Below are 22,538 nucleotides of genomic sequence, written 5' to 3'. Positions count from 1 at the left end.
AGACGATAACTTGGTTATCGAAACGCACGTCAGAAAGTGTAAGCGTGAGTGTTGGTGTAGTTGTGGTGTAAACAGTGTACTCAGTGTGAATATCAGCAACGGTTCCAGATATTTCAGCTTAGGAAGATGACAACACGTTCTGAGTACGTTCATCATTTAAAATGTCAAAATTTATAATTTCAATGCTAGATTTGACATATTCACCTCAGCCATATCTCAATACTCAAGTAACGACCCTCGTATTTCAACAAATGTTTTGATTTCTCAAAAATTTCTAAATATTATATTTATTTTTATATTTATTTCTCTGAATGGTTGTAATCTCTTGAAATTATCTCTTTAATGATTCTCCAGCAGTCGTTACGTTTTTTAAATCATAGATAAATTGGATTGGATGAACCGCTACTGGCCGAATTAACCATTTAGTTAGACGAAAGCTTCTCGCTTACACTATTCGCACAGATATTACTCCAGATTAATCAAGTTTTAGAAGACAAATCTTTGATAAAACAAAATTAAACAAATCGCCTAGGAAACTTCAAGGCTTTTGCCGGTTATAAATTGATCTTTAAATTGGTTCTGCAGCTCTCAAGCTGGAAATCCTTGCAACATGATTTTTATTTGCATCGTTCAGAATTGATTGCTTATTAAATCATTTTTAAAAGGATGTTAGTAGATAGCATTGATGGAATCGAATTTCTAAATACCTCCAACATAAAAAATTCACAGGCTACAGAGAATTGAATTGGTTGGAAGTATTTGAATTTATTTTTCCATTCTCAATTAATCACATTTTTCAATTCACCAATATTTCATATTTCCAACAATTAGTTACACATTACCAATTTGAGTTGAAGTTGAAATTATCTAATTTCACAATATATACTTTTCAACCATACTTACTTGAAGTTAATTTTCGATGTAACACAAGTATCTACCATACACTTTAACACCTCATTTTTTAATTTCTACTACAATACATACGTACAGCTTGTAATAATTTATTTTGAAAAATACACCCTTATTTTATCAATTTTATGAATCGTTGGATCGTAAACTTCACCATTATAAAGCTGTGTATTATGTTTACTGACTAAAGTCGTAATCGGGTGTTGTTGTGTAGTGTATTTATGTTTGCTGTTAAAATCCTCGAAAGACACAACAAATTAAAGCTGCATTTTTCATTTTCTTTTCCAACTTCTGCCTTATTCCGCTACGTTTCGTTATTTATTGATCGATCATAAGAAATCAATTTCAACCGTGATGCAGCTGCTCAAATGGCGTTTGTTTATGGAGAGAACGTCTCTAAAAAACCATAAAACGTATAATATACATTCTACAGGGAATGTCTCTTCATATTTTTATCTGGAATAATAGAATCTTGTGAAGTATACGAGACTTATTAACGAAATTTCTTTGAAGTCTGTTTATTCAACGGGTTTCAAAATTGCATATTTACAAAGTTGTTTGAACCAGTTATTACAAAAATTTTTCATAGCAATCATATTTCATTTCAGAATTGTAGTTAGTTAACACAATTGACTCAAACTATATCCTTTTTTTACGAATTATTTTGAACGGCAAAGAATTAGGAAAACTAAATGTAATAATGCAGGATAAGCACCTACCTACACGTTAGTCATTTGATTTTGGACGGCTGTGGAATATTTTGTCGAGAAGATTTGCAATAAAGGAATGATAAATTTGTAATACTGCTCAGCGAATTTTCTGATTCAAAATACTGTTTTAGAGCTGATATAAGGTTTTTAAGTGATAAAGGATATTATTATTATTATTATTATGTAACAAAATAGTTTGGAATTTCGAAGCCTAGAAAATTTCACAAAATTCAACCGGATTCTTTTATAATTATCTTATAATTGTCAATGAAGATTCACATTACTTACGCCTCAAATTTATTTTTGCACATCAGATGTCCACGTTGATTTTATGATGCACAGGATTCTGTTTGAACTGATTTTTTAATAGCAAAAAAAGTTTTATTTATAAATAATAATAAAAACGAACAAACACCCCTCAGTCATCTGAATGATTAATCACAAATAAACTGATCGACATCATCCTTATTGTTCTAAAGGAACAAATAATTTTGTCTATGTCTATGAATTTTTGATATTAATAATAACTTTTAACTTCACCTCAGTTTTAGTGTAAAAGGTCTTAAATTATTTCAGAAGATTTGGGAGACCATTGAAGTTATTTATGTATTGATATATCTTTCAATATGGTTGTTCAATTTGAATCTCGAAGCTATGAAATTGGTACTTATTAAATACATACAAGCAACCCATCCTAGCATTAATCATTACCACAGATGAACATCTGATCTTTATGAGACTGAGTAAGTAAATTCCTAATTGTATCTTCTAGCGATTTAATATACATACAATGGTCCAACTCGGATTTTAGGTAAACTTTATGAAACAATTGTAGAGTTATGTTTAATAGAGTGGAAGTTTTAGTTCTATTCGAACTTGAAACTTTGGTTATATTGCAAGACGTTACCCGTTCACTTCGCAATTAACATAATCGATAATTAAAGTTTACTTAGATATAGGGCTGATATTGTATAATGAAAAGTAACGTATTTTTTTGTTATAAGTTAATAAGAAGTTTGAGGTTGATTGGAGCTTTTCAGTATAGTTTGAAAGAATTTGCCATTTGAGTATTAAAAGTGATGATATCGTATGATAATTCGTATTTATCAAAGTAATTCAATTTTGTTCTTCTTCTTTCTCTCTCTCAACTTTAGTTCTTCAACAATCACTGCATTTTCATCCTTTCTTTAGCCTTGACCTACACTGCTCAAAAATGATCTAATCTCCTATATCTATCTTTTTCGGTCTATGTCTTCTTCATATAATTCCTTATACTTTAGTTTGTCACATTTCAATTACTCTGCTTGCACTTATTCTATACACATAAACGAGTCCTGTAATCTTTTGAGCTCTGACACTATGTGTAGTGGTCTAAGAGCCCGTGAACGGCTACCTATATGTATTTGACCAGACCTGAGTTTTTGTGTATTGAGGCTCTACCTACCTTATATGGGAATGGACGCGACTAGCGCTCAGGTAAGCCAGGTATCGATTTTCAATCAACTATAAATCAACTTGACCACGTTTTTTAGCAATTTCAAAATTGGCTGCTACAAAGTAGACTGCACGATGATAGTCTGCCATTCCGATTTTCCTATAAAAATAATATACTTTCAAATTTCGAAACGGCAGATGATACCTGGCTTACCTGAGCGCTAGTCGCGTCCACCACTTTGGGCTTAGTGAGCCTCTATCCCATGTGCGGTTGGTATAAGGGTCTCAAAACACAAAAACTCAGGTCTGGTCAAATGCACATAGGTAACCGTTCACGGGCTCTTAGATTACAGTATAAACTCTTTTCAGATCGACATTTGTTCTTTATTTATTTACATATATTATTATCAAATTCATTGTTCATATACATTTTTTTATTCACCGTGCCTACCTAATGGGTTTTTTATTTGGGTATCGAAACTACGAACACTGCACAACTGACTACTTCCTAAGCCAAGTTTTTGTCAGGACATTTAGAAAGAGCGACACACAAAACTGCATATATTGAGAACAAATAGACACCGTGGAACGCAATTTGTTCAATTGCAATCAGTGGGAGCGAAATAGAAATGAAGAATCCGAGAAATGAGTCGCGAAATTTGAGAGACAATGATTAAGAGCAAAAGAAACTAACTAAGAAAAAGGAAGACGAATAAGGACGAGTAAGAGTGAACCACTTACAGGTCCCGAACCCCTAATCATCATTTATGGAAGGTAAATTAGGGAAACCACCGACACGCTGCATAATACAATTATGAAATGCCCAGTTGGCGGTTTAGAAAGGCCATTTTCTAAACACTCTATATCTATTATTCGCTTTTATATATTTATTCTTAATTCTCAACAGCAAATATTATTTTGTTCTTCGATATTTTTTGAATTTTTTCCTCGTGATATTCTTATTCTACATCTTTCATTTAAGTGAATTCCCATAATTTTCAGACAGACATATACATTAATTACTTCGGTCTTTCTCTTATTTTGATTTTATACATGAACTTGAACGATTCATTGGTTAAAAAGGAGTTAGTTAAACATTATTTTCATATTCAACTCCAATTAAATTTCAAATTAATTCTCCACTATTCCACATGTAGGTATAAATATTCCTAATAACAGCTTCCTATATTTTACTCACGTACTAGATATAGCAGTACAGCTTTGCATAGCTAATCTTAATTGCATGGTAGTTAAAGCAATAAATCTTGCTCCTAACTCGAAAGTTACAAGCTTCCCAAGACTACATGAGTAATGTCGATCGTTCTCATTTAACACTTCTTAAAATCGATTCCTTCTAGATCGTTTATTATATTTGAGGAAATTTCCTGGCAAGGGGATCTTTCACTGGCATAAGAAGGGGACAGCGGAAGATGCGTTCCGTTCTGGTTCACTACAGATTATCAACATTACGTTACCGTTCGATCGGGCCTCTCGCAGCGATATTGAGTCATAAATTAGTCGGGCACAATGCCGGCCATTACCGGCTCAGTCGATGTTTTTAGATAAAAGCGTATATGTGCCTGTTGTCATTTTTATTCCTTTCGATAGATCTCGAAAATTTTCCGGGAATGTTTCAGCCATTATTTTTTAAAAATTTATCAAATAGGTTACGGCAATCCGACATTCTTATGTTCTGGTCAGAAATATAATGTGAGAATTCTTCAAATTCCTGTTTTATATTACTTAGAATAGATCAACTTGATTTTCACTACCTTTTCCTAGCCCGATTTCCAATTTTTAAGGTCTAACATTATCCCTGCTTTATATACCACGTTGGGTTGTAATCAACAAGTAATCAAACAACTAGAAAGAGTTACGAGATATATGGCAAACATTGCTCGGTCTGTAAGTGAAACATCTACAGTAGACTATCTAATATTTTGTAATTACTTCCACTGTTCAAAAGTTATCGCGATGATTTGTTCTGTGTTTAAAAAACTGACTCAAATTACGTGGAAGAAAATTCCAGAACTTTCTTAAAAATTAAAGCGCATAAGGATCAAATTACATAAACAACTGTCAGCATTTATTTTATTAAAAATAGGATTGTGGTAAATAATAAGATAATGAATTGTAGTTAATTCGCTTGTGACATTAATTCTGTTCATTCAAACTTTCTAAAATAATTGTAATTTCGAGTTAAACACCCTATTGATAAAAATTGAGTTATTAAATATTTGATAAACAGACAGAACGATTTTAGAATGAGAAACAATTAGTTATAAAATATAATGTGTATAAATATCTCGTTTAAAATGTGTGCAATTCTCGAAATTTATAGGGTAGTTATAAATTCTTGTAAAAAAATTCCGGAATAGATTGCCTGTATAAAATCATGAGGGATTATTCGATGTTAGTGAAACAATTGAACTAAGTACCGTTGTTGTAATAATTAATTTTAACTGAATATTATTTTTGAATTATCTAAATTCAATGCTTTCCACATTCTAAGGGTAGCTCAGTGATTTAGTGACGAATGAATATCATTATATTTTCTTTTAATTTTTCATTGCCGAATCTATTTTTTATAGATTGAATAAGCTGAAGAACGCTAATGATAAAAAACTAAAGGTTTGAAATAATAATATCAAAATATATTTCGCAAGTTATCATCATTTCAGTGTTAGGATTATTGCTATCGAAATTTATGGACTATTATATGAACTCTTCTTCGTTTAAATAGATGTACAGGAATCTATCAACTATTAATCCTAATAATATGTCTATCTTAAGTAAAAACCAATCTCTATGTATTTTAATGCAGATTACACGATGTAGGACAAACGATCAAATCGTTTTAGGCAGGTATCGCAATCGGTGCTTTTTCATTTCGAATAACGCCCTTGTAAATCATGCGGCAAACAATGAAAAAGTTAACCATCGCTTCCAAATTGGTGATATGTTAAATGATGCGCAATGCCGATTGCATGTGAGCCAGATAATGAAATATAGTTTGCTATGAATGGCTCAAAAGTTATTTCGATTTGGATTGCACAATCTCTGAATTCATGATAAACTAATTAATAATCTGTATAATTGCTACAGATATGTGCGTTGTTATGGTAAATATTTAACGTGGGGATATTCCAGGATGATTTTGCATTTGATGTATATGTAATTATTTATAAATGCTGAATTGTTTTGTTTTTAAGCATTTCGATCAATATTCCACGATGTTTAACTAACAACAAAAACAAATGTAAATTTTTAATAATAATAGTAGAGAAGTGAGAGTCGTATCTGTCATTTATCATGTGTCACCTGTCATGTCATACGACTTTTAAGCTGAATTGTAAAATTCTTTGACTGGATATTTGAATACTAGTTTCTAATTATCGGATGCCATAAGACACCACAAACCTCTACGCTATTATTAATTCATTATATATTAGTATGTTGTGTGTAGGTATAAAAGCGAGAAAATGTTTTATATCATAGTAAAAAGAGGATTAAAAAAGCAAGGGTAACGAAGGTGCCCAAAAAGTTATTACGTCCATTATACAGGGCCGTGTTCGTTCAGTTGTCGTATGGGTAAACGAACAAAAAGAAACGTTTGTTACAGGGTCGTAATCGTTAATTATACAGAATAGTTGGGAAGACATTTTTTAAAATGAAGTTGAAAATCCTACGTTAGATCCCAAAATATGGAAAACATAGTATGGATGAAATATGCCAAGCCACAGGACACATGTCTTAGGTTACCTATTTATGATTATAGAATATATGATACACAAGATACGTAGTGCGGTCCGTGAGTTCTTAGCCTAGCATAGTAAGGAAGGTCATAAATATGAGGAAACTGTGATTATTTTTTAATTTATTCATTCTTTGTATCCACACATTTTTCAGAACGTCTGGCTAAAGCTGCTATGCAACTATAAAAATATGATTTTTAGAGTGAAATTGTTCGTATACTGTTAAAGCTTTTACCCCTTAAATGAGCCTTCAGCTTTGCGAACAAAAAATATTCGGACGGAGATAGATCAGGACTATATGGTGGGTGTTCAATTTCTATGAAGCCTCCTGCGTGTACATTAGCCTTGAAAAGCGAAGCAATGTGATTGTTTTTCGTAACCTTTTTAATTTTTGGCACGGTCTCTCCCTACAGAAGCCACACAATTGAATCTTAGTTGGATGTCGGATCATAGTGAAAGACCATAATTTCATCACCTCTTACAATTGATCGGATTACACTTGCTGGGTACGGCAAAGCATAAAAAACGCTCACAATATTCTACTTGCTGCTTTTGTATTGCGCTGAGAATTCGAGACACTTACCTTGCTCTAATTTATCATATTCAAATGCTCAAGTAGGATCCTTAGAACACTTGTTTTGGAAATGGTGGTGCTGCAATTTCTTTTATTTTTAGGCGCCAGTCTCTTAGATTTCTTCCACTAATTTGTATTTTCTGTTATCTTTCATCATTTGATGAATACGTTCCTTGAATTTCACGACAGTGGACGAACATTGGATAGAAGTAAAGCTAATGAAATTGAGCTAATGCATAATTTATTTTTCATGAGTTTCTATGAAATAACTGTTTTTTTTTATATCTTATACTCTTCCTATATTTTTCATATCTGTGTACTTAAAGTTGTTTTCTTCTACTAAATTGGCATTGTCTCATGAATTGTTAAGGTTTTTTAAAGTAAGCAGATATGATCATTGTTATATAAATTTCGAACAGAAACAAAAAGTCAGGAAGAGGAAACGAGTTTGTTTGGGAGAACGATGTTTATCGAATTTCGTCTATTGTAGTTTTAAAACAAAACGGTGAAACTTCCTTCTCATTTTCGTTCAAGAAATTGCAAACAATTCTCTCATTACGTTCATAATACGTAGCGAAACATTGTTATATTTCTTAAAAATCATTTCATACTTCAAATGAAATAAATTTTGCTTTATAAATGTTAACACAAAAGCTATATTTGTAAATATATCAGTTCAAAGTGAATTTACACGAAAACTTGTCTATTTATTATCACGTTCACAATAGGTCAAAAGACACTGTTAAATATCTTTAAAATCGTTTCATACTTCAAATGAAATAAATTTTGTCTTACAAACGTTACCATAAGAGTTATTTTTTTGTAAATATATATCAGTAGGTACGTAAGTAAATTTATAAAAAAGCTTGTCTATGAATCGGGAGCAGCTCAAGGCAGAAACTGTATATACGTTGCATATTCAATATTCACTTTCAAGACTAAGAAATAAATTGTTTCCTGTATCGACATCTTGCTCGAAATGAAGATAAAGTACCAATACAATTGAATACAGATTCTTTCCCTTTAAAATAGCTACATATATGTTTCTAAATCATCTTGAGTTTATGTTTCTTCTAATTAAAAATAATTTTTTTAGACGCTTCGACCTGTTGCAGTCTAAATTAAAATGTTACTCGACATTTACGACAGATGCCTGTCATTTATGACATACATTGATATTGTTTCCTCCAATCTAACATCTGTCTGTCTAGAACTGTGGCCTTGAGAATCTCCGTTTGAGGGTATTGTGAATAAAGGCAAGAGGTAGTAAAGTGAAAATTGAGATAACAATGAAATACAAAAGAAGATTAAGAAATATGAAAACGACTGGATAACATAGAATTTTAGTAATTGGGACAGAAAAGCTATTTTATTTCGATTTCAAAATATTGACGAACAATCTCACGCTTTGGATGAGTTTAGAATTTGTCTTTTATTTTATTAGGGCACCAAAATATTATAAAACAGCTGTTTCTATTCATATACTTCTACTATTATGACCAACAAATCAAAATTTTCATGTTATATTGAGAGTTTTTTATACTATCTATATTTCTATTAAAATCTCTCTGTAGAGTAAGTCAACTATGTGTTCATTGGAAACAACAATATTTGTATTCATTATTACAATTATCACTAAACACCCTGTATAAATTTCATCATTTCCTTAGTAATTTCGTTCATAATAAATGTAGAAACTGACTTCAATTATCCAAATTACGTACGTTTTTCAATGGAAACATTAATGGGCGATGGGTCTACACGTTTTTGGTTTTTGTGAAATTCTATTTTATCATTCTTCCGATTATTTGATCTGGTTTAGTGTAGAAAGATATAGGAGGATTGAAATCAACTGGAAAATCTATCAAAGATAACTACACCTTTGTTCGAATTTTGTTTGCACTCGAATCTTTGTCCTTCTTTGCTTCACTGGTTTTTATTCGTTACTGTTGCCTTCAGAAATGATACAATTCGGCGGACTCCGAGGGAGAGTCACTACTGAATAAATATAAAAATAAGATACGGTTTTTTATCCATTAGACATTTCAGATCGATGTAAAAAGCTACACATAACTTTGAAAGATTAATAGTATAAATGTCCGCTACAGCAGGAACACAATATGGTGATTGTTTTAATATTTGTGAAAAACCATAGCATCGTTATAGTCTTTAATAGGAACTGACTATTTTAAAATCCCACTGGAAGATATAGCTAAACTTCTTTTCATGGTCTGCAATTAATGTTACCATTTTATCACTCCAACTTCAGTCGCTTAAGAATGCATTCAAAAAGTGTTTTATTCTAGGTCATAATCATCATTATCTATGAAAATCATTAATCAATTCATCTCTCTTTCTAGTCTAAGTATATAATTTTATGTTAATGCCGCTAAATGTTGTTGATTCTAGGTCTATTATGTTTTATTTTTTTTAATAATTAATTTAATTTAATATGAATTAATTTAAAGAAAAAATTGATTTCAATAATTATTAAATTAACGTTTAGAAACATAAACATATCAAAAGGTCCAAATAATACGAAATTAAAGATATTTATAATTTTATATTATATAGATGGTATAATATAAAGAAATCGAAATAGTTGCCGATATTTTTCCAAATAAATCAATACAGTTGGAAGAGTTATACTTCGGAGTTTTAATAATTTGAAATTCAAACAACTGGATATTGGAACAAAATGTGAGAAACTATGTGTGGAGAAAGGAATTCTAAACAAATAATTTGATGATATGTTAATTAATTGGCTAAATCTGTCATAAATGTCGAAATAACATTATTATGTACATATAAGTTTTTCGTCACCTTAAAATTTCAAATGAGTAAATTTGAAACTCGAATTATCTGGGCTATAATTCCAGTTTCTTCAGTTTTCTAAATAATTTCAAGTGGTAGTTCACATATTGAACCTTTCCAATGAAATTTATCATTTTTCATTTGAAATAATAAAAACGTAATGATACACATTCTGCTTCTTAGATTTGAACGACAAATTTTTGATAAGAATGTCACAATTAATTCATTTGCATCCAATTTCATCGTCATGACAATTTACTTGAACAATAATTTCCATTAATTCGAGTAAGTAGAATTGGTAGCTATCAAAAGAATTATTTTTGATTCCATTGAATTTTATACCACGTGTTTCAGCGATAGTCGGAGGGATTTTCTTTGACCGTAATTATCTTGGAAATGACCTCACGATGTTGGTCGTATCCAAGTTTACAGATTTGTGTATTAGTCGATATGATAACTTAGGAATATCAATATTTTTGTGACTTTTTTTTATTCTGTTGTTTGTTTAGTGCTATTGTATTGATACAAATAAATTGATAAAATTGAAACTCGACACAAGTTTAACCCTTTTGCTCCGGACCATTCAAATGCAATGCTAGATTTGGATGCCCAATTGGAAAAAAAGCAAATTTTTAAATAATTGCGGCCATAAAATCGTTTGAGGACATCAAAACATCAACTGGGTTTTTGCCGTCGACAAATTATCCTTCCTCCACATAGACCCCAGGATGTTTTAAAATCGAGCTAAACAACGTAGTTGTTCGTATCTGAATCAAAGAAGAAGGTAGACTGAGGGAACTTGTAGAGAATCTGTGGTCCGATGATTCCTAGCAAAGAAGAAGCTCGCAGAGGAACCAATCGACTCGGAAGCGATTGAGTCAAACAAGTGGCTTTGTAAGCCAAGATCATTCTCAAACATCACTGACAGCTGACCGACGCTAAGTGAACCATTTATTTTCTTCACAGCCACTTGAGTGTTTAGTTGTAAATTTCGTATTAAATTAGGTTGTTCTGTAAATTAATGCTCACATTTTTCACGGAGTTGAAGAGACAAAGGAAGATTCTGCTATACTTAAAATTTTTATTGAACTTGTTTCGAATTTGGATTTTAGTTTTTTATTATATATTTCGAAAATTCACTTACTGTGTTTGGTTAATAATTTGCTAATGATTTCTTTCTAAAACCAATTATTTAAGTTTCTTAATTGAACAATTCAATTTTTTAATATTATAAATTATGTATATGTTACATAGAGCAGCATAAGAATTTTAGAAGGGGTTGGGTGGCACAAAAAGGTTGGGAAACACTGTTTTTAAATTATGATTATCTGAGACTAATATAATCGGAGGGAATATAGCATTCTGATTTTCTATAATTGGAAAATATTAGTATTTAGTAATTGAGTCCTTCTAAAATGTGGTTTTAGACAGATTTTCAAAGCAATATATGTGTTCTGTAGGTCCTTGGTAACAGAATTCAAACTATCTGCATTTATATTTGGCATTTCTTCTTTCAAGTAACAATTTTGGCAATTTCTTATGTTTCTGGAAGAGCGTTCTAGTTTTCATTCACTCATCGGATTTAGTTTGATTCACCGTATCATTTTTTTCGTCACTTATAAATTTTCCTTTATACTTTTTTTAACGGCAATCTGGTTATTTCTCGTCATCGATTTTTGCATTGATTAATTAAAAATTTTGACATCATTTCTCGTTCCTTTGCTTTTAGATGGGATTATTCATATTCTGTTTCTAAATTGGTTCGGACCCATTCAACTACTCAAAATTATTATTAATATAAGTACTTTCATGAACCTAGATATGAATTTTCTCTGAAAGGTTTTTAGACGTTACAAAATTCTACCATTGTCTATTTATCGTAAATTCTGCATTCAATTTGCTTGGATTTTTAGTCTCAAATTCAGTTTTCTTTGTATATTAATTTTCCAAATTCCAAATAGAACGCTGTAAAGTGGACTTTATGAAATTGGAACTGTTTACTCTGTTATAGGTAACAGACAAATGGGAAACGTGAAAACTTTATGTTAATTTATTCGCCTTTCGTTGTAATTGTAGGTTTTTCCGTAAAAGAGAAACCGTTTCTTTGAACTTTGGCGACTAATTGCGAAACTTTCAGGGCGAAATTCTATAAAGTTTAATAATTTTAAATTTTCACAAGCGTCCGTAACGAAGGATTACAAAGACTATTCAATGTTTTCTCTTATTGCTCAGTTAGATTCTGAGTAAGTCTCCTAATTGGAATTTTCTTTTTTATTCTTAAAAGAGCGATTGAACGATGATAGAAGAAAAGCAAGTCTAGTTTCTTAATTCGTCCAGATGAGTGTACGACACAATTTCGTTGTGATGTTGGACCTTTTGTTTAAGTATTACTGAAAGTAGGCTTAAATGAGATTCTTCTTTTATTTGACTTGTTTGTATTGTTTTCACAAAGACGTTTGGATTGTGCTATTATTTATTGTGTAAAAGGAACATAAAAGTAACGAATCGTCAAGCTAAGGCTATTGTAAGGAAAATACAGAAACAAATGTTCATACACATGAACGATTTTAATTAAAATTATCATTACATCATCGATAATTAAATTAGGAGAAAATAAAGAGATAAAAGTCATCATTAATATTATCTTGTGAATTCAAAAATAAATCGGAAATGTCACGATATCTTCCTTACAAGTTTGAAATTGTTCCATTGACGCTTATATTTTTCAGGAAGTTTGGCTGCTTTGGCTATGTTAAATAGCGTCTGAAATTAGAGTGACCATTCCTTCACTACAAGTATTTCAATTACTGAAATCTGGTCACAAAAAGCCGCTTATAATAGCCAGTTAAACCTGGATTTTGCCACTTGAACACGGCGACTTATCATTCCAGAAACTTTGCCTCTCGTAATTATTGTCGCAGCGGAAGCCTCGCTTTTCGTCGATAATGAGGATTGAGTATGATTTTCAGAAAAATTTCATAGTTGAATTTTGGATCATCATCAATGCAAATCATATTTTACCAAAACATAATAGTGAGAGAATTCGAATTCAGAACAAATTGTATACCCAAACACACAATTCATCTTTCTCAACAATAACGAGAATGAATAGCATTCTCATTTTTATTTGCCAGGTTATTAGTACGGGATTGTGACAGTTAAAGGGGAAAAGTGTGACTAAAAGCACAGTAAAATGAAAGGTATGTAGCCGAAAAAATAATTTTTTCAAAAATTTTGGATGTTGAATAAGTTTTTGTCACACGGTGCATGAAAGATTTCTTTCAGGACTCACTTCTCATTTAGAAGATATAGTGTTTCCAGAGAATCATTTTTGAAATAACGACTGGAAAATAACAGTCATTATTTTGGAATTTGGCAACAAATATACCTACGAAAACGATACGATGGCGAAGGAATGAGGGGTTTATGTTATTTGTAACTATACTTAAGTGTTAATTTGGGTAATATCTAATTTATTTTTTTAATGAATTGAATGTTTCTGTATCTATGAATTGATAGCCGTACGCGGCACTCGATAGAGTTGTTTTAATTTGTGTTATGGCACACATCGAAAATAAACATAAGTCATCAGATTAAAGTTGGATAAGCGGAGCGGGTGAATACCCCACCTCAGCATCACCAAGTACCGAAGCCGCTAACCCCGCAAACCAGCCCTGTCGATAATATATGATAAAACAGCCGAAATCGCAATAATTTATTAGCATGCAAGATTTCAAGTGCGCGCAAACGACGCGACAAGCAGCAGGTAGTAGAATATGAAGCGTCGGCGCGTGAACTTGCGCCTTGACGCGAGCGTCGTTCGATAGCGACGGCGTTGTTAGTGCCGCACAACCAGCCCCGGTGTCTGGTGGTCAGCTGATTCAGAAACGAAACAACACGCGAGATCACAACACACATATACCGATAGAAGGGTGTCTGAAGAGGGACAACAATCAAACTGAAACGTTTTGCTCATTGAGAGGAAATATTGAGGTTATGTGTCACGTGTCGGATGTTTACCGCGTTTTAGTGTCGACGACTACAACGACGTGGTGAAGAGTGATTAGGTGATGTACTGAGTGTTGTTTTTGTAAGCGACCACGTGTGAGTGGGGGGTCAAAAACTGCCTCACAGTGCGTGTACCTGCGGGGCTTGTGACAAAAGCAGGACATGTGCCACCCAATGGGGAGGCCACCACCGAGGAAAAAGCCTCCATACCGGTGAGTACTTTCTATTATTCTTATATTTACCTAAAATTTTGCATATACATAAAAAGAAAATTTGTACCTTCGACTAAAAATAAACTGAAGGTGTTTTGGAAAATTGTACACAGCTGTTACCCTACATCCATATATTCACCTAAGTATCAATAATTTACTAATATAGGTATAAGTCTGATATCAATCAATAGCAAATTCTGCTATAATGGACTTTCTGTCCAGTACAATTACTTCCAAATAATAGTCTTGTAAATTCCATATTTATAATTTATATTTTCTTTTTGTGTATATTCCATGAATAAATAATTAAACGAATAAGACTGACATTGATAATACTATATCAATATTGTATATTTCAATCATTGAAAAATTACAAATATATCCTTGATTATTATTTAATTGTTTAATATGTTCATAACACATTTTTCACATGATAATAATGAAATAACAGTTCTTTCCAGAAAAATCTTGTTTGAAACTTGGTCTGGAATTCTTAGGCTAGCTATTTCGCAAAACACTAAAGATACTAAGCTTGTTTACTAAAACATTGCCAAATTTTCAGGAATAATGTATAAATGACCAAAGTTATATTTCATCTAGTGACAGACTGGTTGTTAAATGTTTTTATTATGAGTTATTTACCTCGAATATAATATGTGTCTCTCTTAGAGCGCCTTTTTTAATCTATATAAGTAGTAATGCTGTGAATATATAAAATTTCACAAAACACGGTACTCTAAACTGAATCTGCGAACGTATATTTGAATAGGAAACTAACGTTTTATGATAGGTCATGAAATATTTGTACTTTAATTACCCGAAATAATTGCAAGAAAACTTCGCATACAACGATCACTCAAATATAGCTTCAGTCAAGCTTTATTCTAATACAAGTAAAAGTCTTTTGAGCACTACATATATATTCACACACTTCTTATTAGCACTATACAACTTTTCCACGTTATTTGAAGCACATTTCGATAATAATGTTATTACCCTCAGAGACAAGAATTTAAATGAAGATGCATTGAATTTTTACGCTTTACTGCCCAAAGCAAGTGAACTTAGGGAATGGGGGAAGTTTTACTAACTATACTGCTTTCAACTATAAATTATTTGATGCATTTGAAATCATAGTATTATGATTAGTTTAAATAAAGACAAGGAACAGATTCTTCCCAGTCCACTTTAAAGTTTGTTTAGTAAATATAACATACTAAAATTTTCCGTGCGTCAAATATCTAGTATTATAGTTTAGAAATTTAGAATATTATTGGTTCACCTATAGTTACATATAAAGTGAGATGGTTTTAAAAATATCCTCCAATTTTTTAGCTCATTCAATTGTGTTTTATGATGTTTCAATGGATTGCACAAAGAATCTATCATCACAGAAGATATCTCCAGTTTTGAAGAGCTACAAAGCTTATTTATGGTGAATTGACACCAAAAACACTTGTAAATTGTAATTACAGTGTACTCAAAAGCAGTCGAGATGAAATGGAAATTCTGCTTTAGTAATGTCACTTATTCAAACTTATCGAGTTGATTTAAGATAATGGATGAAACAGATGGCATATTTATTTGGATTCACCATATTCTCTCCTCGGATCGGATCAGATTTCCATGAATGCACTAAAATAATCCATATGACTTCTCTTTTACGTCTTCTATTAAAATAAAAAGTATGCCACGGAGAGGTTTTGAAGAAAAAGCATCGACATATTAAGAAGAAACAATTGCTGAATATATTCATAAACCTGGCTATTCTAGCATGTATCTCTCAAACTACTAAATCAAATGACGATAAGCTAAGTGAAGACATTAATGAACAAGTTAAAGTAAGCAGATCTTCCACTATATGATAATTAATTTCCATTTCATGATACCAGATGTGATATTTCGTACAATAGGCAAATAGACCACTGTGAACAAACTAAATGCTTTTAGCAATGTAGTTCATCGAGCCATTGTATGCATCTCAATTTTATATGATCGGTATTTTATTGTAAAATCTTCGAAACTTAACATTTATGAATTTGAATGATTTAAAACGGGGTCTTGATAAGAGAAAATATGAGTGAAAGGAAAGCGGTGTTCATAATTACATTCTGAGCTTTCAAAAGTGAAAGTAGGACCGCTATAGATTTTTCTGTAACATCCATAAACTTTATGTCAAACCTAAAATGAACTGATTATTCTAGTTTGCTAATTCTGACATATAACCGTAGCCGTAAACTTCATATTAGTAATTTGTACACAAATTACACACGCAAACAAGCCCTATTGGCAACTTAATGGATACAATTAACAGTTCCATTGGGCACATTTATTTTCATATCGTTTGTTCATTTACACTGATTCATATCAACTTAACCAATCGAACTGTAGCAAGTATAATTCACGTTAAAATTTGTAGGTAATATTGATTCATTAGATATTCCACGAACCATTTTAATATTTTCCTATACTTCCTATCAGTTGTGGCCAATATCTCATCATCAATACAAGCTTCTGCACCTAAACTGAAAGTTGAAGTAAAATAGATTTTATAATATGGAGCATGTGAACCAATCAATTCTAGTCTTTATATTCAATTTCATGTAATCAGGTAGTGTTGATGTAATTATTAATCTTTTTTGGAAAATGGGATCTTTCACTTTCTCATCCATTGTTGGTTTGGCAAGCACTTTACAAAAATTTTTAACCACAATTATTTTTGTTTAGTGTTCGATGAGTTTTTTCAGTGCTTCACTTTATATTAACACCATCTTATTTTCAACTACTCACAATAGGAACTGATTAAAAAACCGTTACCATGTTGGACATATTTGAATACGCCCCTTCGTTCTATTCGTTGAATCATTTATTAAAAACTAGTCACTCCCATCAAGCACTGATAAGATATCCATGTCGATTACAGTTGTGTTTTAGTATTGATCCTTGTATTGCTATGGAAGTTATCATGTTATTTTTTCAATTGAAATATTTTTTGTTTATTTTTCTTTAGTACAAAGAGATGAATCACTAAATCATTATGCCAAAGCTAGGTCATGTATGTGATGACAAGAGTAAGATGATTTCTCAAGAATTTTTAAATACAACTCTTGTCCAATAAAACATCTGACTATTTAGCTGCTTCAAAATATTCTTAAGTAAATTTTTTCGATTTATTTGAAGAAATAGGGAAAAAGACAGCCAGTTCTCACTTATTTCGGATGTCTTTCTACTTTTTCAAGTGTGAGGCTTGTTGAAGTTAAACGTTATTACTTATATTTGATTTTGATTTATTATCTATTACCCTCAGAAATCCCGTATCTGTACTTTGTTATTTGTTTTTTTATTTCTTAGTATTCAAGTCTCTGATCCATATGTCAATATAGATATGGCTATTTTTTTGAATATTTATTTGTTTTGGTATTTACTTTTTGGCCAGAAGCTGTACCTTCATTGCGAATTTAATCTTCCATCTGCTCCAGTCTTCTACATTGTGTTAGACTTTACTATATTCTCGAATCTTCCAATATCACGTCTTCGTTTATTTTCAATATTTATTATCTATATTTTTTTAAGCTGAGTTTAAGGTTTTCTCATCCTCTACCATTTTATCCATGTCACCTGCTTAGGTATTGTACCTCTGTTATTTTAGTGTCTCCCATTTTCCAGTGTCCAACGTTGTACTGTTTTATTTGTCTTGGAAAATGAAAGTAATTATTACGGTCCATAAGAAGCTTGTAAAATTTGAATGATAGAATCAAAGATAAGAAAAAAATCGGTGGTTATCAATGTGGATTCAGGAGAATCAAATATGGAGCCAATTAACATCAAGATACAAAAATTGAGGGAAGGTATGAATACAACATTGATCGGAATCTGGTGTGGAAGATTTTCGGTAGTATAAACTGAAAAGACAAATTAAAAATACGTAAGAATCATTGTAAAATGTGTGTAAAATGAAAAGACTAATAAACATAACGTCGCAGACCTCAGTACCAACAGAAAAAATACAGCACAGGTATTTGAAAATATAAGCATAGAAATGAAATATCTGCAATTCTTCCAGCATTGCATTAGATGCAGTTATTACAGCTGTTAGTTCATTCCTCGTAGAAGAAAACAGATATAAACAGAGATATCAGATAACAAAAATTGAAAAATTGATCACCGGATATAATGAAGGTGCAGGGATTTCTTTAGATACTTGGATAACAAATAACCAAAATAGAATTATATTAAAATTGATATTATAATATATAAATAGTTCATACAATGCTTGTACTATACAAATTCTCAAATCGAAGCTCGTTTATTTCATTATATTTCAATTTAATATTGTTTACTGATGTCATCAATCTATTATTTCTTTAAGACATGTGACTTGGTTCTCCCCTTTTTTCATGCACTCGCTAATACGTACTTTTAATAATACCCCAGTTTAGGAAAAATAGTCCTCCACTTTTATAATTGTATGAATCTTGTAATAATATATTTTACTCAACTTTTATAATATTCTGGTTGGTATCTTTCATATTGACAATTTGGTAGTAATACATAATCCATTCCTTTCCCAGTGCTTCTCGGAAGCACAATTCTATAAAAGATCTTCTTTCACAATTATTATTATTATTATTATTATAATTATTATTATTATTATAATTATTATTATTATTATTATTATTATTATTATTATTGTATGCGCTATGAATCATGACTGGTGGTATTGCTGCCTTATTTAGCTTTATTCTGTGTGCTGATGCAACATTTTTGGTGAAGTTATGTTAGTGAATAACCAAGTTCAATTTTATAAAAAATTTATCCACTGAACACTACTAAATGTACAAGGACATTAATTCTTCCTTTTAATAGTTGCTCATATTTTCGTTTAGAAGAATATTTCGATTATCTAAAATTTGAAATTAAATATGAGGCTGTTTGAAATGATAGTAATGCCGCTTACATAAGACAGGCAAACCAATATAAATTCATCAATGAATAAAAATAAATGAGATTTTAGTAACTCAAACTGCAGTATGGAAAAAGTACACATTTCATGATAAAATGACTATTAAGATCCTCGAAATATAGTCAAACATAAGAAACATTTTTAGAAATGGTTCATGTAGGTCCATAGAAATAAAAAAAATTGAGTAAAATTCATAATTCGATTTTATAATTTTAATGTAACTGTCAATAAATTTAAGTTGAGGGTTATATAATTAGATTTTCTATTTGATATTTATAAGGTAGGTATATTGATTTATAAAATTATTGTATTTGTCAATGATTATATTTTGATAAGCTATTGAAATTATCTATACAAAAAATACATCATTCATTAAAAGCAAGTATAAATATATTAACGATAATTTTCGTCATTTCGCATTCGATAAATATATCAAATCTCTTTCCGAATTTGCGTGGAATGGATTGACATTATCAGTGAAGTAGCTAGGCACAGCCTCGTCTTTGAGTCTCACAACCTTTACGAACAACTACAATTTTTGGTATCTAATCTATCGAACTCCATTAGAGACGCCAATGAATCTATTCAATACATAATTTCAAGTGCACTGAAAGACATCTATTCTAATGTTTACATAGCTATTAGAATTGTGTTGACTATGTCTGTAAGTACAGCTTCCACAGGAAGAGTATCTAAGTTTGGAATTATTAAGAACTACTTAAAAAACAATATTAAGCAGGACTGACCGTCTTGTTTGGCAATACTCTCAATAGAAGTTAATTTAGATGAAGAGGACTTCTTGGTAACGAAGGAATAGGGGCCCCGCTGATTTAACTTACCCATTAATATAAAAAATATTAAATTAGTCGGACGAAGTATTATCTAATTGATGGGTTACGAAAGGGTTTTTGTTACTATTTAATTAAATATGTGATAACAACTTATTCAATTTTCCATGGTGGTCTTATTGATCATTTTCTAAATGATTGGTAAAGTTGTTAGATACTCTTTTCTTCTGAAATAGTTTTTCTTAAAAATTTTGTTTTTTTGATCACTCTAACACTCTAGTTTTAAGTCCGTTTCTGCTTTTCTCTATTTCTTACCAGCACAAACATCATCAGCGTCATCAGAATTCCCTCTAGACTTATTCAAAGCGTTGTGTTCGTTCGTTCGTTCTGATATCCGTTACGAGATTCTAGAGTTATAATTAGACGCAAATGTTCATGATGTGTTTCGCTTGCGCCACACACAGTAATAAAATATACTGACACTTACCGCTCCATATCGTTTCACGACTACACTTGGTTGAAGGGTCAGTAGCGTGACTTTTGGGATGATTTTTGAATTATCTGAATCAAACATCGTTTTTAGTTTTTTGACTCATCCATAATTACACAAAACGTTGTCGCCAAAAGTCGTTTAGGCTCTATCCAAAGCGCTTATTATCTAGTATGGGGAAGATCTTTCAGGATAATGAAAAAGCAAACATAAGAACATGAAGACCGGTCTAAATGCAATCTGAGCATTTCAAGTACATATATTTTGAATTTCAGTGCCATTATTCATTGGAAATAACATGAATATAAATATCATGTATCTATATCTTTGAATTCGTCCACTCTATTTGCATTATTTATTCATACAAATGATATCTTTCTAGTTTTATGAATAACCCTTTATTAGTATAGAGATTCGCAAGTTATGATATATTATTTTAATAACATCTCAAGGATTATATAAGCAAAAGTACATACGTTGTTGCAACGGTAATATTTCAACATTAAAAATTCCAGGCATGATTTTGACATGATATTAACTTTTTAATATAAACAGACATGATTTATGAAGAAATTTTTTCTGTTTTCGTATATTGCTTGATAAATATATGAAATAATAAATATGCAAGCCCCAACCAATAATTTGGTTGATATTGGGGTGTTTCATTTTTAATTCTTGCTGACTTTGCTTTTGCCCTGAGTCTAGGTGATGTATAAGTTATCTGTGATGATTGGATAATATTTGAAGTATTTACAAAATACAAATTTTCAACTTAAATTGATTTTATTGCTGAAATTATAAATCACAAGCTTAAGATAATGATTGATATAAACAATAAGATGGTCCTTTAGTAAAAAAATCACATATTGTATCAATTATTCAACTATGTACGATGTAATAGCCTTTTTAGTTCGTTTAGTGACGGCTTTTCTGTGATGTTCGACGATCCTCAATAAGAATTGTTTTTGTTGTTCGTCTCCTGCTGATTCATTGAACTGTTTTATTAATGCAATACCTCTATCTGCAGTATCATTAACAACCTGACTTTGGAGAGGTTCCATAAAGGATTCTGTGATATCGGTAATTCCAAACATTTCAAAGAAAAGTTTTGTTTTTTTAATAACAAAGTCACTGATGTCCTTCCCTTCAAAATCAAAGGTTTTGCTTTCTAATCTTTTTGTTTTTTTTTTCTTTGCAGGTTTTTGGTCTAAATTCAAGAAAATTTTTTCCTTTACAGTCTTTAATTTAGGAATCGCTCGTTGTTTTTTTGTTACTGGAGCCAAAAACTCACTGTCCTTTTCCATATTCGGATGATGACGCAGATGAGAATTCAACTGTTACTGTCTTATTAATCTCAGTTATAAATCGGAAGTGTTTGCTTTTGTATAACTCTTGTTTTTCTTTTTTTAAAGTTTTCGTTTTAGCTTTAGCGGCAAAAACCTTATCAACACCACTCATTGATGAACCCATGCGATCTTCTCTTTGAGACATGAGAAAGTTTTTATCTTCTTGTGATACTTCAGTCATATCCATTACATTTTGGCGGGAAATGTCAAATAATTCGACCTTTCCACATCTCGCTTTTGTTGTTACTGATTATATTTGAGAGATAGTTTTATCATTTGAGAGAATTGATCATATAAATTCACATTTCATTCGATGATTAGTCATTAAACTGAAAATTTACGAAATTTGAACATTTGATTTTAATTAAATTTCAATAATTTATTTAACGAGAAATAATTCCAGAAATTGTTATTTATTTCCTTTTTAGTTGTACTTCCGATGATTTTTTTCCAGAAACACATGACCTGTATGGTAATATCAAACCTCAAGAATAACGTATGAAAATTCAGTAAAATATCATGTCTAGTAAACTCT

General features: G+C 31.0%; 1 protein-coding gene across 5 annotated transcripts in view; it reads left to right on the top strand.

Annotated features, from left to right (window-relative positions):
• Window positions 1-14,030: 14,030 nt before the first annotated feature.
• Window positions 14,031-22,538, top strand: part of LOC130898665 (mucin-5AC) — a 282,905-nt gene continuing 274,397 nt past the window's right edge. For 3 of the 5 annotated variants that reach the window (XM_057808139.1, XM_057808121.1, XM_057808163.1), the window contains exon 1: window positions 14,043-14,416. The gene's annotated coding sequence lies outside the window, so the exon portion shown is untranslated. Of the gene's footprint in view, window positions 14,417-22,538 lie in introns of all 5 variants that reach the window. The other 2 variants (XM_057808129.1, XM_057808113.1) reach the window with 1 other exon arrangement.

This window comes from Diorhabda carinulata, chromosome 1, assembly GCF_026250575.1.
Source record: "Diorhabda carinulata isolate Delta chromosome 1, icDioCari1.1, whole genome shotgun sequence".
NCBI classification, from domain to species: domain Eukaryota; kingdom Metazoa; phylum Arthropoda; class Insecta; order Coleoptera; family Chrysomelidae; genus Diorhabda; species Diorhabda carinulata.
Note: the sequence above shows the minus strand (reverse complement) of the source record. Positions and strands in the feature narration are given on the sequence as shown.